The sequence below is a fragment of the Hylobates moloch genome, unplaced genomic scaffold, assembly GCF_009828535.3.
Source record: "Hylobates moloch isolate HMO894 unplaced genomic scaffold, HMol_V3 SCAFFOLD_5, whole genome shotgun sequence".
Taxonomy (NCBI): Eukaryota; Metazoa; Chordata; class Mammalia; order Primates; family Hylobatidae; genus Hylobates; species Hylobates moloch.
In genome coordinates this window covers 102,596,460-102,618,710 of record NW_026652280.1, presented here as the reverse complement: position 1 = coordinate 102,618,710, position 22,251 = coordinate 102,596,460, and the positions used below count along the sequence as shown (strand labels likewise).

General features: G+C 45.0%; 1 long non-coding RNA gene across 1 annotated transcript; it reads left to right on the top strand.

Moving 5' to 3' along the window:
* The first annotated feature begins 2,317 nt into the window (after positions 1 to 2,317).
* Positions 2,318 to 21,606, top strand: LOC131383644 (uncharacterized). Its single transcript, XR_009213810.1, has 3 exons — positions 2,318 to 2,336; positions 15,125 to 15,177; positions 21,125 to 21,606. It is a non-coding gene; the product is annotated as an uncharacterized LOC131383644 (long non-coding RNA).
* The last annotated feature ends 645 nt before the right edge of the window (positions 21,607 to 22,251 follow it).

The window sequence follows — 22,251 nt, the reverse complement described above, 5'->3', positions numbered from 1 at the left end:
TAGTGCCCACTGTTTATTGTCCCCATCTTTAGGTCCCTGTGTTCTAAATGTTCAGCACCCACTTATAAATGAGAACATGTGTTATTTGGTTTTCTGTTCCTGTGTTAATTCGCTTAGGATGATGGCATGAGTTGAAAAACTACCTGTTGGGTACAGTGCTCACTACCTGGGTGACAGGACCTATACCCAATCAGGAACGCCTCCCCAAATCCAGGGCACATGGCAAGCTCTTTCCAGCATCCCCTCACTGTTCTGTATGCTGGCAGTCAACCCAGCACAGCTGAGCATCTGTCTTTCCACAGCACATCAAGCAGCCAAATGAGATAGAATACATCATCTCACTTTCCTGCAGGGACCCCCAATATCTCAGAGTGATTTTCTTATGGACTCTTTGCTTGGCTTGAAAAGTGGGAAAAACAAACTCTCCTTACTCACAAGGGGAGAAAAGGGGAAAATGCCACAGCTATTAACCCAAAGATATACATTCCTTACTCCAAGAAACAATCTATTTCAAAGAATGCTTCTAGAATGTCTAGGCCAGTCTATGTATAGGCTGATTAGATGTGTCAGTGGTGATCATGGGACTGGTTCTGCTTTTTTTTTTTTTCCTTTTTTTTTTGAGACAGAGTCTTGCTCTGTTGCCCAGGCTAGAGTTCAGTGGCACGGTCTTGGCTCACTGCAACCTCCACCTCCCAGGTTCAAGCGATTCTCCTGCCTCAGCCTCCCTAGTAGCTTGGATTACAGGAGTGCAGCACCACGCCCAGCTGACTTTTGTGTTTTTAGTAGAGGCAGGGTTTCCCTATGTTGGCCAGGCCGGTCTCGAAATCCTGACCTCAAATGATCCACCCACTTCAGCCTCTCAAAGTGCTGGAATTATAGGCCTTAGCCACCCTGCCTGGCCAGTTCTGCTCTTTTATAGTATGCTGGAGGCATACTAGGGAACTGCTTGTTGCAGAATGTTGGGGGTACTGTGGAGAGGGAGTGTGACAGGGTTAACTTCCTGGACCTCAGAATGCAGAAGCTTCAAAGCCCATCCTCTGAAAGCTGCCTAGGCCTCACTTCCCCCCTGAGGCCTTGGTGTAATCTCTATCCACCCTCCAAAGTCAGCTGAATCCTTAATGAGGGGGGCATGGGTGGGGGGTTCTTAGTTTATTTCCACCCATCTCCATCTTTGTCCCCCTTTTCATGGGTATCTGTGATGGTACAGGGCTTACTTTTGGTTCCTAAGGGAGGCTACTCCTCATCTGTTATTGTAGGTTGAATTGTGTCCTCCCAAAATTCTTATGTTAAAGTCCCAAGCCCAGGACCTCAGAAAGTGACTATATTTGGAGATAGGGTATTTAAGGAGGGAGTTAAGTTAAAATAAAGTCATCAGATGTGGGCCCTAATCCAATATGGCTGGTGTCCGTATATGAAGAGAAAATTAGAACACAGACATGCACAGAGGGAAGACCAAGTGAGGACACAAACAGAAGATGGATGTCTGTAAGCTAAGGAGAGAAGAAACAAAGCCCATCAACTCTCGATGTAAGACTTCTGGGCTCCAGAATTGAGAGAAAATGAATTTCTGTTGTTTAAGCCACTTTGTGGCACTTGGTTTTGGCAGCCTTAGCAAACTAACACATCTGTCTTCCAAGGGTTTCTATGCCCAACATTTTCTCCAACTCTGCTCCTATTATTTCTTATTTCACAGCCGTGTCACACACTTGTCCAAGTCTCTTAAGGCTGTAAACCCTTGGATTAGGGTTTTAGCACTTCTCTGCACTGAGGGAGAGGTGGAGTGTCCAATTTGCCTTACACACATGGGATGGTAGGGGGGGACAGAATCAGAGGCAGGAGTTCAGAACGGGCAGTACATCCTGGAGATTTTGCTGGGCTCCAGTGATGAGGATAGGCGAAGAGCAGGAAGCTGCTGCAGAGGTCACTGCAAATCCCCTTTTCTTTCAAGACCTGATGGGGTGCTGTCAATCCCAAGTAATCAGAGTCAACTGTGTTTTCCTCTACGAAGCATGCAACTCTGGTCTGCTTTTTATGTGGTGTATCTGGTTAACGTAGCAAAACTTATATGTGATTATTATGTGCCAGGTACCATTTAAAGTGCTTTAATAAATTTCTATATTGTAAATAATATTTTAATTTCATACTTTATTTTTATTATATCTTATATAAATTAACACACACACATACAGCCTAAGCCAGGCTTGTCCCTATAAAATATTTATTATATTTTCACACACACACACACACACACACACACACACGCACACCTCAACAACCCAGTTAATTGACCTTCTTTTTGTCCTTATTTTATAGAAACCAAGTTCATTCCAGATAAGGTAAGTATCTTGCCCAAAGTTGAGTTGGGGGCAAGTCGCAGTGGCTCACATCTGTAATCCCAGCACTTTGGGAGGCCAAGGCAGGCAGACAGCTTGAGCCTAGGAGTTGGAGACCAGCCTGGGCAACATGGTGAAACCCCAACTCTACAAAAAATACAAAAAAATTATCCAGGTGTGTTTGTGTGCACCTATAGTCCCAGCTACTAGGGAGGCTGAAGCTAGAGGATCACCTGAGCCCAGGAAGTCGAGGCTGCAGTGAGTCATGACTGCACCACTGCACTCCAGCCTGGGTGACAGAGTGAGACATTGTCCCAAAAGAAAGTAAAAAATAGGCAGGGCGCAGTGGCTCATGGCTGTAATCCCAGCACTTTGGGAAGCCGAGGTGGGCAGATCACGAGGTCAGGAGATCGAGACCGTCCTGGCTAACATGGTGAAACCCCGTCTCCACTAAAAATACAAAAAGTTAGCCGGGCTTGGTGGCAGGCACCTGTAGTCCCAGCTACTTGGGAGGCTGAGGCAGGAGAATGACGTGAACCCGGGAGGTGGAGCTCGCAGTGAGCCCAGATCGCGCCACTGCACTCCAGCTGGGCGACAGAGTGAGACTCCGTCTCAAAGAAAAAAAAAAAAGAAAGTAAAAAATTGAGTTAGGGCTCAAACCCACACACTGGCTCCTGAGTCTGTGCTCTTCACCTCTGGCTGTGTAGCTCCCTTGTGTGTGTCCTGACTTCCATGTCCAGCTTGTACGTTCCTATGTGGCAGGGAGTGTGTCTTGCCCATTTTCATGTCCATTCCTTTAGTCTCTCTTTCCTCACTCAGCCTTGTTCTTGGTGTTTGGGAGACATTTGAAGCTTAATAAATATTTGCTGAGTTATTGACCTCTCTTCTCATTTCACAGTCAAAAACTTAAGGTTCAAATCCAAGGCCCCCAAACTTCTTGACTCCTATAGTTATTGCAAGGACTGATAGGGTGAGGTTCTGTGATGTTTCAGTCCCAAGGAAGCAGGGACCTATTTTAATAGAGATTCCCTGAGTTTTCTTTTAAGATTCCAACTTTGGCCGGGTGCAGTGGCTCATGCCTGTAATCCCAGCACTTTGGGAGGCCAAGGCGGGCAGATCATGAGGTCAGGAGATCGAGACCCTCATTGTCAACATGATGAAACCCCGTCTCTATGAAAAATACATGAAAATGGGCGCGGTGGTAGATGCCTGTAATCCCAGCTCTTCGGGAGGCTGAGGAAAGAGAATTGCTTGAACCAGGAAGTCAGAGGTTGCAGTGAGCCAAGATCACGCCACTGCACTCCAGCCTGGCAACAGAACGAGACTCCATCTCAAAACAACAACAACAACAACAAAAAAACAGATTCCATCTTCAATAGGTCTTGTCTACTTCACATCTCTGACATTATTTAAGCTAACTCTATGAAGTATGCTGCATCACTATTATAAAAGGAAGAGGTTAAGGAGGGGGAAAGAAACACACATTGAATGACTTCCCTGTGTCAGGCTCCGTGCTAGTAGGTTTAGATTTGCAGTCTAGTTTATTCTCAGACCAATCCCCAAATATTAGGCAGTATTTTTTCCATCATTACAGATATAGAAACTGAGGCTGAGAGAGATTAAATAACTTCCCTGAGATCACAGGCTAGAGAGTCAAAAGGATTTTCCTACCACACCACCAGGGGGTGTCTCAACGAGAGTGACAACTCAGAGAGCCTGAGTCTGGGCTCTGGGAGATTTAGGATTTGTGTTTGTACTTAGGCTGTTCAGAAAGTGACCTGGGGTGACTTCACTGGACAGCCCTGAATGAAGACCAAAATTCCTCTCAACTCCAAGAGTCCTGGGAGAGCAGGTTTATATCCCTCATCCCTAGTTTCCCCCTTGTCATATGGGACAGGATTGCTGTCCCTTGCGGGACCTCTCCAGCTGGCGAAGGGTCTTCTCTAGCTCCACTGAGAGTTACAGCATCTATGGTTTTCTTGAAGGGGCTGAAATTCAGCAAACATGGGTTCTGGGCCTGCTACTTTCTAGCCGTGTGACCGAAGGCCAGCTGCATCTCTGTTCTGGCTGTGGGTCTCCGTTCTCTCATCTGGGGAGAAATCGACCCTGACCACTGCATATACCACTGCCCAGCACTCCTTTTAGGGCTTAGGCCTGAAACCCGATGATTATAAATTCATTCCTTTATCTTGAGAGTTGGTATCTATTGAAACACAGATATATTCCCCAGGCAAGGGCCATGCTTAATTGAGAGTAAGTTTCAGATGGTTTACAGAGACTGGATTTTGAATGGACAGGAGAAAAGGAAGAGAGCCTGAGGACATTGGCCAAAGGTGAGATGCCCAGATCTGAGAAGACCACGAGGGGAAGGTCTGCCTCCCCAAACCACTTCAGAGTGTTGCTGATACCAGAAGACTCAGAAACAGGGCACTGGCACTCATAGTTTTTTTGCTGCAACCATCCACTTCTCCTCTCTGAACCTCAGTTTCCGTATCTGTCCAGCCATTGTCTACCATAGCTGGATTCAACTGGATTCAGCTCACAGCTTGACTAGGGTTGTCTTCCCTCCAGAGTTAGTACGGCCATTAGTATGGATGCAGTCCCATCAGAGGAGGCAGATTGAGCTCTGCCTGGCAACAATTACCTGCCTTGCTGTCCATTCTCCTGGGTGGACCTCTGCCCTCTCTGAGCATCTTGGCTGGGAGTTGGTCTGTGCCTTCGCTTCTAACCAGAAGTTGAGGAACAGGGCTGGAGGTGGAAACACCAAGGAGAATTGTTTTCCTGTTTACTATGGAGCAGTGGAGAGGGACACGGTTAACCTTCATGTCTGACTCTGAGCTGTGCCACCCTGGGCATGCTAGTGAAATAATAGACATTTCACTATTATTGGGGGGCGTCCCGGTCCTGCTCTGCTAACAAGTGGAATAATATCTATTATTTATTTAAGCAATTATCTCAATTGACATTTGCTTTCCTTTTTATCTTTCTCATATTCTGACTTCTCAAGCTTTGAGTGAGACAGGCAAAAACACCCAGGAGAGGATAGCACATATTCACACAGCACTTTACAGCCTAAGGAGCACTTTTATATTCACTGTTTAATTGAGTGCCCGTGGTATCTCTGGGAGAACGGTCATGGCTGGGTGAGATTCTCTTCCTGTAGTTCCATAGGAACCTGTTTCTCCTTTCATAGCTCTGGCACTAATGTTATGTCTTAATGTCTGTCTTTTCTAATTAACTCTATATTTCATGAGATGAGGGGCCATGTCTCTGCTCACTGCTGTGTTCCCAAAGCCTAGCATATAGCTCCTGCTAAAAAAAATTTTGATTCCTGAATAGATGAAAAACCATCATTGTTCCCACTTTATAGATGAGGCAACTGAGGCCTCAAGAAGCAAAGTGACTTTCCCAAGGTCTTATAGCTAATTGATGGCAAAATTGGGATCCTTTCTGGCTCCTAGCTGAGAAGGTCGAAAGGGTGGGCAAGGGTGTCTGTGGGAAGTCATCTGTCTCCTGCCAGGACTTTGGAGTGGGAGGCAACTCCGAAGAGAGAAGAGTGCTATGTCGTCTATCAGCACTCATCACACTGCCTTACAAGTGAATGCCTATGTGTCTGCCTGCCTCAACCCGGCCCTGACACAGAGTGGGGATGTCCTAAGGACAGGGCTGTGTTTAATTTCCATCTGTGTCATCAGGGTCGAGCACGATGCCTGGTGTGTTATCAGGACTTAATATGACTTTGAGGACTGAATGATGGATTGATGGGTGAACCTTCCGATAGCAGCTCCAAATGTCTTTGGTATGTGACGCTGTAGGTGCAAGGCCAGGGTGAAGCTGCTTGAAGCCAGGCTTGGCCCTGAGTGGAGGCACTATAAGGTGTTGTCGATAGTGCTGGGTATTGGCCAAGTTCTCGGTGCTGTGAGCCCTGGAGCACAGGGCCTTGGGAAGCCTGTGAGACACTTCCACCAGATCCACCTGAGCAGGATGGGCTCATAGAGGCCATTGTGTCCAGCCTCCCCATCTTCCACTGGAGGATACACTGCTGCAGAGGGGCAAAGTGACTGCCCAAACCCAGGCACCACCCCACTCGACATTCTGGTTTCTGAGGGCTTGCAGAACCAGCTGGTGAGAATAGGGTGTCATTCTCTAGTCATAAGAGGAGTCCTACAGGGGTCAAGGCAGGGTCACAAAGATTAGCCATCAGGTTCATTCTTGCTTTCTCATGCTCTTTGGGGCAGGACAGTGTTTGCCCTCAGTGCTGTCTTCCAGGTAGGCACCAGGAATGCCTGGAAGTGTCACTGATACTCAGCTGTCACCTGGGGGTCTTTCCTGCTGTGGGCCTTACCCTTCTGCGCCCCTTAGAACCACTGACATCACGTAAAGCTGTGGGGTTATGTGAGAGACAACACCACTCACAGGTTGGCCTTAATTGTCATCATCATCATTTGATTATATTTATATTATTATGATAGTTATTATTGCACTTTATGGATCACCACATACTTTGCTATATGTGATCTCCTTTGTTTGGGTAGCATATTGTTGGCCTCCATTTTATAGATGAGAACACTGGGGCTCAGAGAAGCAATGTGGTGTGTCCAAGGTTGCAGAGTGAACGCGGCAGAACTGAGACTCAAGGGCAGATTTCCCTGTCTCTTATTCAGCTCACTCTGCTCAATGGATTCCTCTTCCACTTTAAAGATACAAATGGCTCACCACTGGTCCTTGAGTCTTACACTTCTAATAGAATGCATTCCTACCACCCTTATCTCCTGGATCCCAGTGAGAAACGTGGAACCTAGGTGACCCTCTTGAGCCTAGTGTTTCCAAGACAGGATACTTCTACGGTGCTGAGATGGCTGGTGGGAGAGATATAAATGGAAAGCCCCAGGGAAAGACAGGGTTGAAATGGGGAAATAGCAAAGGGTTCCAGGGCACCTGCTGTGTACCACAAAGGAAGCCCATGGACTGTGAAGTTTTCTAACTCAAGAGGCTTTCTACTTAGGTAAATGAGCATTTGTGTCCAAGAGTCTTGGGATTGAGGGGAGGTCACCTCTGTTCTGGGAAGCTGGCTTTAGCCTCATGCGTGAGTTGTCCAGATGCTCACAGAGGCTCACCCCGCTCTCTCAGCTAGCTCAGTGGCAGCTAGTTAAAACAGTGGCACGTGGATCAGCTCCCTCCCTCTCTCCTTCCCTTCTTTCACCCCCTCCTTCCCTCCCTTCCTCCTTCCTCCCTCTTCCCCAAAATATTTAATGAGCATCTACTATGTTCCAAACATCTTCTGGGTTCTAAGGATTTAATAATAAACCAGAAATCTAAAGAGAGAAACTCTTTCTGGTACATAAAGAGTTTGGTCCAGGGACCAAGCTCTATACCAGAGAAACCCTGAGCACTTGGAATGTTACAAGTGGGAACTGACAGAGGTTCAGAGGGCTGGCCTCATCCAAAGGGCCTCCACAGAGTAACCCCCTTGGGAGGGCAGTAACTGAACCCTCATGCAGCTGCCTGGGGCAGAGGGGGACAGCAGCAGAAGTCAGGGGTCATTTTTCCCCTGAGATCTTCCTAAAGCCTGCTGGGCTTCCTGTCACTCAACTAGGCAATTAGCAGTTGAGAGGACACTCTGTGGCACTGCAAGACTCTGTCCTTATGTTACTCTTCCCCAGGCTCCGCTGGGCTCAGATGTGGCCACTGAGGAGGCAGTTCAGATAATGGAGATGGGAAAGACATGGGAAGGACATGGTCTCAGTGGCTGGAGTTCTGAGTGCTGGTTCTGGCTTCTGGAGCCAGTTTCATCCCCTGGATGAGGAGGGATGGGCCAAATCTCTGACAGACTCCTGGTGACCTGTGGAGTCTAAGAATAACTCAAGCAGGACCTGGTGTCACTCAGTTTGTCTAATAAGGGATCCAGAATTTCCAGTGCTTAAAAGCTCCTGTTTGCCTGGCATCCCAGGGAGACCAAGGCAACACACTGATGAGAAGTGACTTCATCACAGTTTCCACCTGTATCAGACAGAGTCAAGGTCAGAACCTGCTGCACAGTAACCAGGCTGGCGTTGTGGGCCTCCTCCTTCCATGACAATGACGACAAGCTCTCAGTCTTTCATTCCTTCATTCTTTACTCAACAAATATTTGCTGAATGACATGAACTCTGTGCTGAGCCTTGAGGATACACAGTGATGAATAACCCCAGCATCTGTCTCCAAGCACCTTTGAGTATTGATGATACACAGCCTCTGTGATATTCCCCAGCATGATGGAGGAGTGCCCAGACCCCACTGTGGAGAGGCTCAGAATCTAATAAAGAGGCGATCCTGTTGGGGAGCACAGAGAGTGCCAGGCGCCTTGACAGGGAGGCATTCCATTACAGGAGTCAGTGTTGGGGCTGTCTTAGAAGGTTTCCTAGAGAATAGGAGCCTGAGAACATGCAGGAGTGGAGGAAAAAGGGTGTTCTAAGCAGAGGGTGCATGCAGGCACATTCAGGGATGGTAATAATTTGATGTGGCTGTAGTGTCCGTATGGTGCAGGAACATAAGGCTGGGCAGGTAGAAGCTGCCAAATTATGAAGAATCTAGGCACCATGTGGAGGAACTGACTTTTTTTCCTCTGTGGGGAATAGGGAGCCCTTGAACATTTTAAATAGGCTCAGACTTACCTTTTAGAAACAGAAATGGTAAGAGTCTGAGGAGAGGAGACTGTAGGACTGGGAGGAGGAGCCTGTGTGCATGATTAGACCTGGAGGTGACGTAGAGGGAGAAGGTGGGATGACTTTCAGCCTTGGGTCTTGGGGACATTTACTGAGGGGATTAAGGAGGCTTCAGAGGAGGTAATGATGATGGGTCCTATTTGCATCAGTGACTGTAAACTGTGGAATGTGGCTTATGCCATCAGAGGGGAGGCGTAAAGGAGAAGTAGTTGGGAGGAGGGAGGAGAGGTCCTTATGATGGAGGCCATGGCAGAGGTGGTGGGGCAGAGGATGAATAGAGGGGAATACGTAGAGGGGAAGAGACTGAATTCCCTGGAGGGAGTAATCTGCAACCCTCGGACAGACGTAGCCACATTCCCAGATTGCTTTTTTGGATATTGGTGAAAAGCCTGGCACACAGGCAGCAGGAAATTCTTGAGCATTTCATCATTAACCTAGAGACTTCAGCCATGTGTGAAACTGCTCCGACTCCTGTAATGTGACTCAGTCATACTCCGCCCGTCAGACACGGGAGCATGACTGAGCAGGCTCAGAGAAGTCCTGGTACCTCAGGGCAGGGAGAGCCCAGAGCTGGGCGGGCATAGGTGGGTGGGATTGGGAGAGGGGTGGAAAGAGAACCTATAGCCATAAATACTAGTTGCTAGGATACGTGGGTGTCTTTCCTCTTTGTTACAAGTGAGATTCACTTTCTGCCCTATGTTTTTGAGTTATCAACAAAATCACCACTACCCGAAGTAGAATGTCTTATAGGTAGGAAGAGAGAACTGTATTTGTTGTTCATTTCCCATCTCTGTTCATTTCTTCCTTGCCTTCTTCTCCTTCCTCTTTTCCCTTCCTTCTATCTACCCTTCCTTCCCTCTTTTCTTCCTCACTCCCTTTCTCCCTTCCCTATTTACTGTGCTTACCATAGAGCTAACCAAGCCCCAGGTTTACAAAGTTAAATTAAATTTCTTTAGTCTTTGCATGGATGTAGTCAATTGAGCTTTGAAATCTTGATGGGGAAGATAGTATCTTTGGGGGGAGGGAAACTTTTTTACCCACTTGTGGGTGCAAGGCCTGCCTCTGGAGTGCTAATTTCAGCTCAATAAACACTGGCTTTTTCCATACATGAGCCATGGTTTGAGACAACCCACTGGAGATGAGTGGCTCAGAGAAGAGCAGGACTCACATCCTCAGTCCCTTCTGGAGTCAAGACCTGGGAACCCTGAGGAAACCAGGGCACCAAGGCTGACTCCCGTGTGGGCCTCAATGTCTCCTTCCCTCCGCTTGGCTACATTCAGCTCATGTTCCCAAGGCATCCAGTATTTTCCTAGCTCCATGCTTTGGGAATTTAATAGAAGGATAACACATAGTTCCTCCTTCCAAGGAGTTCAAGATCTTGCAGGTAAATGATGTCCACATATGGAGCAGGCAGTACTGTGCAGGCTGTGATCAAACATCTGAGAAGCAAATTGGCCAGTGAGGCTACTGGAGACCAGGTAGGCGGTGGTGGCATGTGAACTGTAAACGGATGGAGAAGAGAGGGAAGGCCATTCTGAGCCTCAGGAGTAATGGGACTGTGTATAACTCACTTCCTCCTTATGCCTACAGAGCCAAGTATGGTACCTGTTGCTTAGTGGAAACCACAACACCTGCAAAATTAAATGAAAGCATCAAATGTCACCTCTGACCCTTTCAGCCCATTTAGTACCTCTGTGTTAATTTAAACAGTCTATCATCCAAGTAATGCATATTCATTGCAGAAAATCAGAAAATGTAGGTAAGCAAAAGAAAAAGAAATGTGCATGATCCCCCACCCAGAAGAAATTGCAGTTAACATCTTAATATGGTCAATCCAAGCTTTTTCTCCCTTGATTATTTACCTACTCTCTCTATATACTACACATATATATAATAGGTACATTTTTATACAGATATAATGTATCTATACATTATATATACACATTTATATATTATATAGAATATAAATAAATATATATTATATTATATAAATAAATACATATTATATATATTTAATATGTATAATATATATGTACATTATATATATACATTTATATATATAAATGTTTAGAGAGACTTACATAAATGAACTTCTCATGTTGCTTATACTACTGTAACTTGATGTACACCTTTTCCTTTCTAATCTACATAGCTTAACCTTTGGTCCATACCCATCAGAGTCTGCTTGTATTGCAGTTCCTGGGGAACAACTGTCTCCGCCACTGGACTGACAGCTCTTAGTGGGCAGTGCTGATGGCTTCCCTATCTTTGCCTCCCCACTGCCTAGCCCAGGACTAGATCCCCGTAGGTCATCAATGTAAGCTGGGAGAACTGAAAACAAGCCCTGCTGAAGGCACTCCACCGATGAAGGCAAACGGGCAGATTAAGCCACTGTGAGGGAAAGCCCAGTTCCCCTGAGGGAGGCACATGGTATACCTGCCACTGGATGGAGGTATCCTTGCCCTGATGTGATGGGACGCCTGGCCCTTTTGCAGCCAGCCTCTCCCTGCTGCCTGCTTCACGTCACCTGTATGCTTGGTCTCCATCCTCTCCATCTGGGAAAACAAGGTACCTTGGTGTGTGTGTTTCCAGGAGCCTCCTTGGCTATTTTTACTCCCTCTGAGTCCCACGCCCCGGATATTTACCTGCTCTCCGAGAGGAGGAATCCTCCTTTCTCTGTTTACTCACTCTGGAGGCTCCCATGGCATCCTCGCCTCCAGGCTCCAGCTATGCAGATGCTCTCCACAGAGAAGATAACACTGTAGCTGGCAAGGGCCCCAGGAAACCTGAGCATCCCACATGCCAGGGATCCACAGCCAGGCTGAGCAGGCCTGGTTCGGGGCCTGGAGGTGAGGCTTTTCCAGGAAGTGCACACACACACGTGGGGGCCCCAGGCAGCTCATGAGTCAGTCAGTCTCTGATGTCCTTGCTTGCACCCGTGTCTCTGGCACTCATTACTTGAAGGTGGTGGTGTGCAGGAAGGCAAGAAGAAAGGTCTGCAGCTTGCAGCCAGACTGCTAGAGGCCCTTCCACTCGGCACTTTGTTCACTTAGGACAGGAAGAAAGCTCCATTTTAAGACCATATTGCAGTATCTTCTCTGAAGAAGAACATCATCTACAGACTGCTTTTGTGCATTATATTCTAGCCCCCTGGGGATTTTGGTCCAAAGAGCTGGATTTGAACCCTGGTAACTTCTCCTAACATCTGTGTGACTTTAGACAAATTTCTTGGCCTCTTTGAGCATTGATTTTACCTTTGAATAATAGGGGTAGTAACCCTCTCTTCTACAAAATTGGGTTGTTGAAAAGATTCCAGTAAAGGAAGGAATGCACAAACACCTCATAAATGGTAAAATGCTCTCCAGAGGTTAAAGAATAAGAAGCCCTCATCTTCCTGAGAAGATGTGCAAGTAGTATCTTGAAAATTCAAATAAGCCCAAAGTGGCGGCAAGTTGTCCATCCTACTCTATGGAATTTTTCAAGCTCCAGTCCAGGAAATAAGTAGCTGGGAGCTTTGAGTCCAGTGGAGGGCCCCAGGAATGCACTGGCATCCATCATGACATCTCTGTTTTCACTGATGATGGTGAGGACAAGACTAATAATGACCAGAATAAGAAGGGCTAAAAATTACTGAGCGCTTCTTATGTGCCAAGTCTAGGACGAGGGGATTTGCAGGCATTATCTCATGGAGTCCTCATACAACAAGCACGGCCATGAGCACTGTTATTATCCTCATTTTATGGCTGAGGAAACAGCTCCAAGGGGTCACACAGCTAGCAAGGGGTAGAGCTGGGACAACCCAGACAGCACTTTATCTATCTGTAAGAGTTTTCTCTGTCACCTCTTCACTGAGCTTCCCTTGGCCCGATGACATTCTATTAGCCTCAGAGGCATTGAGGATCCTCTTGATTGGTTTCTATTGCTGCTGTAACAAATTACTGCAAATTTAGTTGCTTAAAACAACACACAGGTATTACCATATAGTTCTGCAGGTCAGACTGGCATAGGTGTCACTAGGCTAATATCAGGCTGTTGACAGGGCTATGTTCCTTCTGGAGGCTCTAGGGAAAAATCTATTTCCTTACCTTTCCCAGCTGCTTATATTCCTTGGCTTCTGTTACCTTCTTACATTTTCAAAATGCCTCCCTCCAACCTCTGCTTCTGCTGATAAATCTCCCCTCTCCGACATTGACCCTTTTGCCTCCCTCTTGTAAAGACCCTTGTGGTTACAGTGAGTCCACCTGCATAATCCAGGAAAATCTCCCTATTTCAAGATCCTTGACTTAATCACATCTTCAAAGTTCCTTTTGCTGTGTATGGTGATATATTCACAGGTTCTGGGGATTGGAATGTGGACATCTATGCATAGGAGGGGTGGGCATTATTCTGTACACCATTCAGACTTTACATCAGGGCAACAATGAGCAGTGGAAATAAGACAAATAGAAAAATTCCCTTTCCAGTGTTAAACTCCAGAATCAGCCTGCAGTGGGTGAGAGCAGCACTGTACAAAGGCCCTCATGGAGACAGTTCCCAGGCCACAGTCCAGCACAGAGAAGCAAAGGGCGGTCAGGGACAAATGTTTTCAGGGCTCCCAAATCTGTCCAGGGCTGGTGGTGTTCAGATGACCTGATGGGCATGTCTAGTTTTGCTCACCATCAAAACCTGAGGTTGTCATGCAACCTCATGCTCACTGAGTGCTGGCAGATTATGACGACTTCTTTCAGGAGTTTTCCTACAGGAAGACAATGTACCTGCCAACACTGACACTCAGGTTTCTCTTTGTAAGTTGATGTCATCACAGTCTCTTGTGAGTTAGGTGCAGTGAATCAGTGTCCACAGGATTAATCAGCTCAGGGACATGGGCTAAGGAACTTAGCCATGCTAAGGCTAAGACCTGGACTTCTGGGCTAGGGAACAGTCATCCAGATAGTGCCACCCTGGGGAGAGTTCTTGGGGGTCTGCCAGCTGGCCTATCCCTGGCGATGCCAGACGCTGCCTTTCCAACACTGGTACTCAATTCCTGGTTATTTAGTAGAGGTAATGATCACTTCTAATTTTTTCAGATGTGCAATTCAGGCTGTGATTCACCATATTTATTACTATTTTCACTCCAAATTCAATAGCCATGTTTAACAAGCAAATCATATAAAGTAAATCTTGCTAGAAAAAAATCACAGTAAGAAATAAAATACTATTCAAGAGGCAGAGTGCTATGATGGAGAGAGGGCAGATAGCAGGGTTTGAATTCCATCTCTGCTCCCAACTCTCCATGTGATCCAGGGAAAGCCTCTTTCCATCTCTGAGTCTCAGGTTCCTTTTCTGTCAAACAAGGGGCATGATCTAAATCAGCAATTATCAATCCCAGTGGTGCAGTAGAGCCACTTGATGGACGTCCGGAGAATGTCAAAGCCTAGATCTCACTGGGGTTGAGAACCACCGGCTCTCAATGATGGCCAAGGTCCTTTCCACATCTATTCTATCATCCCATGAAATGTCTAGAATTTGTTAATGAAAATCTGGGTTTGGATTTGTTTGAGGCATTCATCTTGCTTGCTGAATAGTAAATTCAACTGAACAACGAAACGAAAACTGAGCACCTGCTGCCTACAAGGCACTAAATTAGACCCCTTAGGGATTCCTGCATTAAAGACCTTACCATATGGTCAGATAGGTGGTCATGTGCCCAAACAATTATAAGTAAAAGGGGATGGACATTGTTCCTTTTAGAATTCACCAAACCCATGTTTTAAATAGGTAATTCCTTTAACTTTACTGGGATTCCCTTTCCGGAAATTCAGAGCCTGTGTTCTACCTTCTTGCTTATACTTCTCCACAAGGAGGGCAGAGACAGATCTGATGCATAGAGATTCAGTAGCCACAGGAGCCTACCTGCCTCCCAACCCTGTGATCTTTATCTAGGCCTGCCCTGAGTGCTGGAATTTAGAAGTGACACAGCATCAGGTTTCATTTTAAACATTTATTGAATGCTTACTATACGCCGGGCACTTTTACAAGAGTTCTAGGTATGTTAACTCAATTTAATGACTCCACGAGATAAACACTACTTTTTTCACCATTTCACAGGTGAGGACAGTGAGGTGAAAAGCTCATATCACTTGTTCAAAGTCACACCACTGGTAAGTGGGGAGTTGGGATTCAAACCCAGAGACTGGCTTTAGAACTCACGCTCCCAGCCAGGCACGGTGGCTCACACCTGTAATCCCAGCACTTTGGGAGGCCAAGGTGGGTGGATCACGAGGTCAGGAGATCAAGACCATCCTGGCTAACACAGTGAAACCCCATCTCTACTAAAAATACAAAAAGTTAGCCGGGCATGCGTGGTGGCAGGTGCCTGTAGTCCCAGCTACTTGGGAGGCTGAGGCAGGATAATGGCGTGAATCCAGGAGGCGGAGCTTGCAGTGAGCAGAGATCGCACCACTGCACTCCAGCCTGGGTGACAGAGCAAGACTCTGTCTCAAAAAAAAAAAGACCTCACGCTTCCAACCACTTATAAAGAGATTCTGTGCCCTTCATGAAATGTTCTTATGGCTACCAAAAATAATGCTTCCAAACAACGAATAACATGGGAAATGTTGATGTTAAAATGTTAAGTGAAAAGTTAGTAAAATATCTGTTCATGTCCTTCGCCCACTTTTTGATGGGGTTGTTTGTTTTTTCTTGTAAATTTGTTTGAGTTCATTGTAGATTCTGGATATTAGCCCTTTGTCAGATGAGTAGGTTGTGAAAATTTTCTCCCATTTTGTAGGTTGCCTGTTCACTCTGATGGTAGTTTCTTTTGCTGTGCAGAAGCTCTTTAGTTTAATTAGATCCCATTTGTCAGTTTTGGCTTTTGTTGCCATTGCTTTTGGTGTTTTAGACATGAAGTCCTTGCTCAGGCCTATGTCCTGAATGGTATTGCCTAGGTTTTCTCCTAGGGTTTTTATGGTTTTAGGTCTAACATGTAAGTCTTTAATCCATCTTGAATTAATTTTTGTATAAGGTGTAAGGAAGGGATCCAGTTTCAGCTTTCTACATATGGCCAGCCAGTTTTCCCAGCACCATTTATTAAATAGGGAATCCTTTCCCCATTTCTTGTTTTTATCAGGTTTGTCAAAGATCAGATAGTTGTAGATATGCAGCATTATTTCTGAGGGCTCTGTTCTGTTCCATTGATCTATGTCTCTGTTGTGGTAGCAGTACCATGCTGTTTTGGTTACTGTAGCCTTGTAGTATAGTTTGAAGTCAGGTAGCATGATGCCTCCAGCTTTGTTCTTTTGGCTTAGGATTGACTTGGCGATGCGGGCTCTTTTTTGGTTCCATATGAACTTTAAAGTAGTTTTTTCCAATTCTGTGAAGAAAGTCATTGGTAGCTTGATGGGGATGGCATTGAATCTATAAATTACCTTGGGCAGTATGGCCATTTTCACGATATTGATTCTTTCAACCCATGAGCATGGAATGTTCTTCCATTTGTTTGTATCCTCTTTTATTTCATTGAGCAGTGGTTTGTAGTTCTCCTTGAAGAGGTCCTTCACATCCCTTGTAAGTTGGATTCTTAGGTATTTTATTCTCTTTGAAGCAATTGTGAATGGGAGTTCACTCATGATTTGGCTCTCTGTTTGTCTGTGATTGGTGTACAAGAATGCTTGTGATTTTTGTACATTGATTTTGTATCCTGAGACTTTGCCGAAGTTGCTAATCAGCTTAAGGAGATTTTGGGCTGAGACGATGGTGTTTTCTAGATATACAATCATGTCATCTGAAAACAGGGACAATTTGACTTCCTGTTTTCCTAATTGAATACCCTTTATTTCCTTCTCCTGCCTGATTGCCCTGGCCAGAACTTCCAGCACTATGTTGGATAGGAGTGGTGAGAGAGGGCATCCCTGTCTTGTGCCAGTTTTCAAAGGGAATGCTTCCAGTTTTTGCCCATTAGTATGATATTGGCTGTGGGTTTGTCATAGATAGCTCTTATTATTTTGAGATAAGTCCCATCAATACCTAATTTATTGAGAATTTTTAGCATGAAGCGTTGTTGAATTTTGTCAAAGGCCTTTTCTGCATCTATTGAGATAATCATGTGGTTTTTGTCTTTGGTTCTGTTTATATGCTGGATTACATTTATTGATTTGCGTATTTTGAACCAGCCTTGCATCCCAGGGATGAAGCCCACTTGATCATGGTGGATAAGCTTTTTGATGTGCTGCTGGATTCGGTTTGCCAGTATTTTATTGAGGATTTTTGCATCAATGTTCATCAAGGATATTGGTCTGAAATTCTCTTTTTTGGTAGTGTCTCTGCCAGGCTTTGGTATCAGGAAAATATGCAGCCAAAAAACACATGAAAAAATGCTCATCATCACTGGCCATCAGAGAAATGCAAATCAAAACCACAGTGAGATACCATCTCACACCAGTTAGAATGGCCATCATTAAAAAGTCAGGAAACAACAGGTGCTGGAGAGGATGTGGAGAAATAGGAACACTTTTACACTGTTGGTGGGACTGTAAACTAGTTCAACCATTGTGGAAGTCAGTGTGGCAATTCCTCAGGGATCTAGAACTAGAAATACCATTTGACCCAGCCATCCCATTACTGGGTATATACCCAAAGGACTATAAATCATTGCTGCTATAAAGACACATGCACACGTATATTTATTGCAGCACTATTCACAATAGCAAAGACTTGGAACCAACCCAAATGTCCAACAACGATAGACTGTATTAAGAAAGTGTGGCACATATACACCATGGAATACTATGCAGCCATAAAAAAATGATGAGTTCATGTCCTTTGTAGGGACATGGATGAAACTGGAAACCATCATTCTCAGTAAACTATCACAAGGACAAAAAACCAAACACCGCATGTTCTCACTCATAGGTGGGAACTGAACAATGAGAACTCATGGACACAAGAAGGGGAACATCACACTCCGGGGACTGTTGTGGGGTTGGGGGGGGGTGGGAGGGATAGCATTAGGAGGTATACCTAATGCTAAATGACGAGTTAATGGGTGCAGCACACCAACATGGCACATGAATACGTATGTAACAAACCTGCACATTGTGCACATGTACCCTAAAACCTAAAGTATAATAATAATAATAAAAAAAGAAAATTAACTCCACCTCTCGGAGAAAGCAGTAAAAAAAAAAAATAAAAATTTCAACTTCTACTTTAGATTCAAGGGATACATGTGCAGGTTTGTTACATGGATATGTTATATAATGCTGAAGTTTGGGGTACAATTGATCTTGTCACCCAGTAGTGAGCATAGTACTGCTAATAATATGTCACTGGTTATATAAATTAATTTTGACACACCATGTAATCATTAAGCGATATTGCAGAAGAATGTTTACTAGCATAGCAAAAAAATCAATTTTTGACATGAGAAAATAGGTCACAAAGTGTTTGTAATTCTTATTCTGCTTCTCTGTTTAATAAATACATGCATCCCCTAAAATGGTAGGAAGAAGGATTTATAAGCGGTCTGTAGTAATATTTGGGTGGTGGGCCTAATAGTAATGCTTTTTTTCATAGATATATTTTATAATTTTTTATAATTTGCATTTATAAATTGTATAATAAAATCCCGCAAAATTATAAATAAATAAATAAATAAATTTATAGCAAAAAAAATGAAAAGTTAGTAAAATAAACTCATGTAAGTACTATGAGAAAGACTATGTAAAATACAAACAAAACTCAAATAACAACAACAACAACAACAACAAAACTACTATATATAGAAAAAAATGACTGGAAGGAAAATAGCAAAATAGTAACAGTATTTTAGGGATGGGATTACAGGTGATTTTAAAATTCTTTCTATTTTTTGATGTTTTTAAATAATGAGTATGCTTTCTTTATAATCTCGTTCCCTAGTGACAAGCAAATACTCAATATTTTGCTGTAAGAAAACATCAAGTCTAAGCTCTGATATCATAAAAATTAGTTTTGGTTTCAAAATTGGCAGGTCAGTAATTTGAAATTTAGAATATATTTTCTTACGGAAATAAGGATAGCCATAGTGAATAGTTTTTTCTTTTTTAAACTTGCAGTTCTAGGAACTGTGCTAAGAACTTCGTCTGTATTTCTTTATTCAGTGGATTAGGAATGTTTTCAGCCCCCTTTTCCAGTGATGGTTAAGTAACTTGTCAGAGGTTGCACAGGTGGAGAGAGCAAGGGTGGGAACTGATGCTGGACGTCCCTCTCCAGGGTTTGTGTTATAACTGGGCTGATGCTTCTCACTGCAGCCCATTTCAATGAGCATGGAGCTAAGGTACTGCATTTTTCTCCCAGTCTTATTTTCTCTCACTGCAGCTTTCATTGTGAATATGCCATATTTTGGCCACCCCTTCCAGCTAAGTCAATTTCGGTAACTATCCTGGGGACCCAACTTTCCCTCAGAATGTTGTTTGCTGAGAAAATAAGTTTTGGATCCCACCATGGGCTTTTAACACCTATATACTCCTGCTCTTCACCTCTCCATCCAAAGATTAATCTTCTCCTGAGGTCCTTCCTGGGTTGGATGCTTTTCTCTTATGAATGACTGGAACTGGTGCCTCACTTCTGGAAACCTCCAGATGAGTCGAGAGCTTTTGCTCCACCCTCAGTATACACCTGGTCTTTGCCGCCTCACCTTGAGCTGGCCAAGGGCACCTTCTTTAACACGAGTAAATAAGCCATTCCTAGACTTCTGCCCTTTTAAAGGCATTGTTAGTGCTGAATCAGTACTGTTTGTGAGCTCTTTTGGAGCATCAAATTCAGGCAAGGAGAAAAGCCCAACCACCCACACTGTCAGCATTAGATCTGCCTAAAATAACATCACTGAGATATCAAACATTCTTAGTTCTCATTATGGCATCATCTAGAAATGAAAAAAATCATGTTAGATTATTTCCTTGGGCCTACAATTTTATTTTGGATCTCTATTATTATTCTAAAAAGGGCCATTTTTTTTCCATCTTGGGAATTTTCTCCTTCAGTTCCTACACCAAAGAGAAAACAGACCTTCTGTTCATCCCAGAGGCGTAGAGCCATATTGGCCCAGCTCAGAAAATAGAAAGCATAGTAGAGCTGCCTGTGAGATAGATAAGTGCCATGTGCAACTCACAGAGCTCCCTCACCATCCTAGAGGCCTGCAGTTCTCAGGGGATCTTCCTGTGGGTTAATACTTGAGATGCTTATAGAGGGAGGAACTGGGTCCCTGGGATGCGAGGGGAGGGGGTCACCCATGCCTTTATGAAAGATGCTTCTAGCATCCTGCACATGGTCTGCACCTCCTGATGCTAGGTCAGGACTGAATTGTATAAAAGGCAGAAGCTTCTGACAGCACCTCAGTCTACCTGTCTCCTGAGTGATCTGCTGCAGTGCCTGAACCAGGTAGAGTGCTTCTCAGGATCAGGATGAACTCTTGGTGCTGGTGTTTTGGGCGGAAAGAGCCCCTGGGTGGAGGTTGAGGCCATTCTTGAAGAAAGACAAGGATAAAGGAGGATTTTGGAGGGGAAGGTTCTTCTGGAAGGGGAGGGTGGAAGGTAGGTGAAAGGAATGAAGGACTGATGCCTTTCTGAAGTTCCAAGTTATTCATTTGAAAATATGGAGTTACTAGGTGGAAATCATTTGTATCGTTCTTGTTACTGGTCTTGGGAGACTGGGTTTTTAAAATCTGGTTCATCTTAGGCCAGGAGTAGTGGCTCATGCCTATAATCCCAGCACTTTGGGAGGCCGATGTGGGTGGGTCAAGAGGTCAGGAGTTCGAGACTGACCAACATGCTGAAACCCCATCTCCACTAAAAACACAAAAATTAGCCGGGTGTGGTGGTGCGCACCTGTAATCCCAGCTACTCAGGAGTCTGAGGCAGGAGAATCACTTGAATCCAGGAGGTGGAGGTTGCAGTGAGCCGAGATAGCACCACTGTACTCCAGCCTGAGTGACAGAGTGAGACTCCATCTCAAATAATAATAATAATCATCATCATAATAAATTCTGGTCATCTTAGAGATAAAATCTTGTGAAATTATAGCTCAATTTTAAGGGCAAGGAAGTGATCTTGGGCTTGTATTGTCTTTCAGCTTTATTCAGCTTCTACAGAGATGTCCTGCCAGCAGAGCCAGCAGCAGTGCCAGCCTCCTCCCAAATGCACCCCTAAATGCCCTCCCAAGTGTAGTCCTAAGTGTCCTCCCAAGTGTCCCCCAAAATGCCCTCCCCAGGGTTCAGCCCCATGCCCACCTCCAGTCTCTTCCTGCTGTGGTTCCAGCTCTGGGGGCTGCTGCAGCTCTGGGGGTGGTGGCTGCTGCCTGAGCCACCACAGGCCCCGCCGGTCCCTCCGACGCCGACCTCAGAGTTCCAGCTGCTGTGGCAGTGGTAGTGGCCAGCAGTCTGGGGGCTCCAGCTGCTGCCACAGCTCTGGAGGCTGCTGCTGACCTGGGCCATGAGGAGCACAGAGGAGAAGGACTGACAGAGCCCAGGTGCTGAAGATCTGTGTCAGCCTGAGGCTTCTTTTCTCTCATTTCCCATGGAAGGACTTTGGAAATGCCTTAAGTTCCCCTCTTTATCCTGCCCACGTTCACTCCATTGTAGGGTTGAGGTCTAGCCTGTGATATTTTCTGGCCTGGCTTTCCCTCTCAGACATAGCTCTTTGGAGAACTAGGTGTTGTAATTCAGTTATGAAGCTATTTTCTCTGTAACAATAAAGCTTTTTATTCCTGATATCACTGCCTCCTGATTTCATTGTTTGCCTCTCCCACTCCCTACCTGCTGCATCAAGCCATCTTCCCTTCCCTTCTCTTAAATGCAAGCGAACACTTTACAAACTTGTTTAGGAAGCACATTTTGGCAGCGAAGCTACTTAGGCCTCTGGAAAACAATATTCCCTTCTATGCACTGGATTCTGGAACTTTAAGCTTGAAGGAAAGAATAATGTCTGAGACCATTATGCCAGACACAAGATTGTATGCAGAGAACAAGGAATGGGTTTGAAGAGAAGAGGATGGTTGTACTCAAAAGGGTCAGGTTCTGAGAGGGTTTCCTTCAAGCATGGGTCACAGTTTGAACAATTGCTTGTCCCCATTCATGGAGAATAAGACTGCCTGAAGTGCTCATCCTGGGCTCTAATAAATGGACACTCTTTACTTTTCTGATTATTATAAGCTAAGGTGTTTCCATCAGTTGGCTAGAGGGAGAGCTGGGTGGGCAGTGA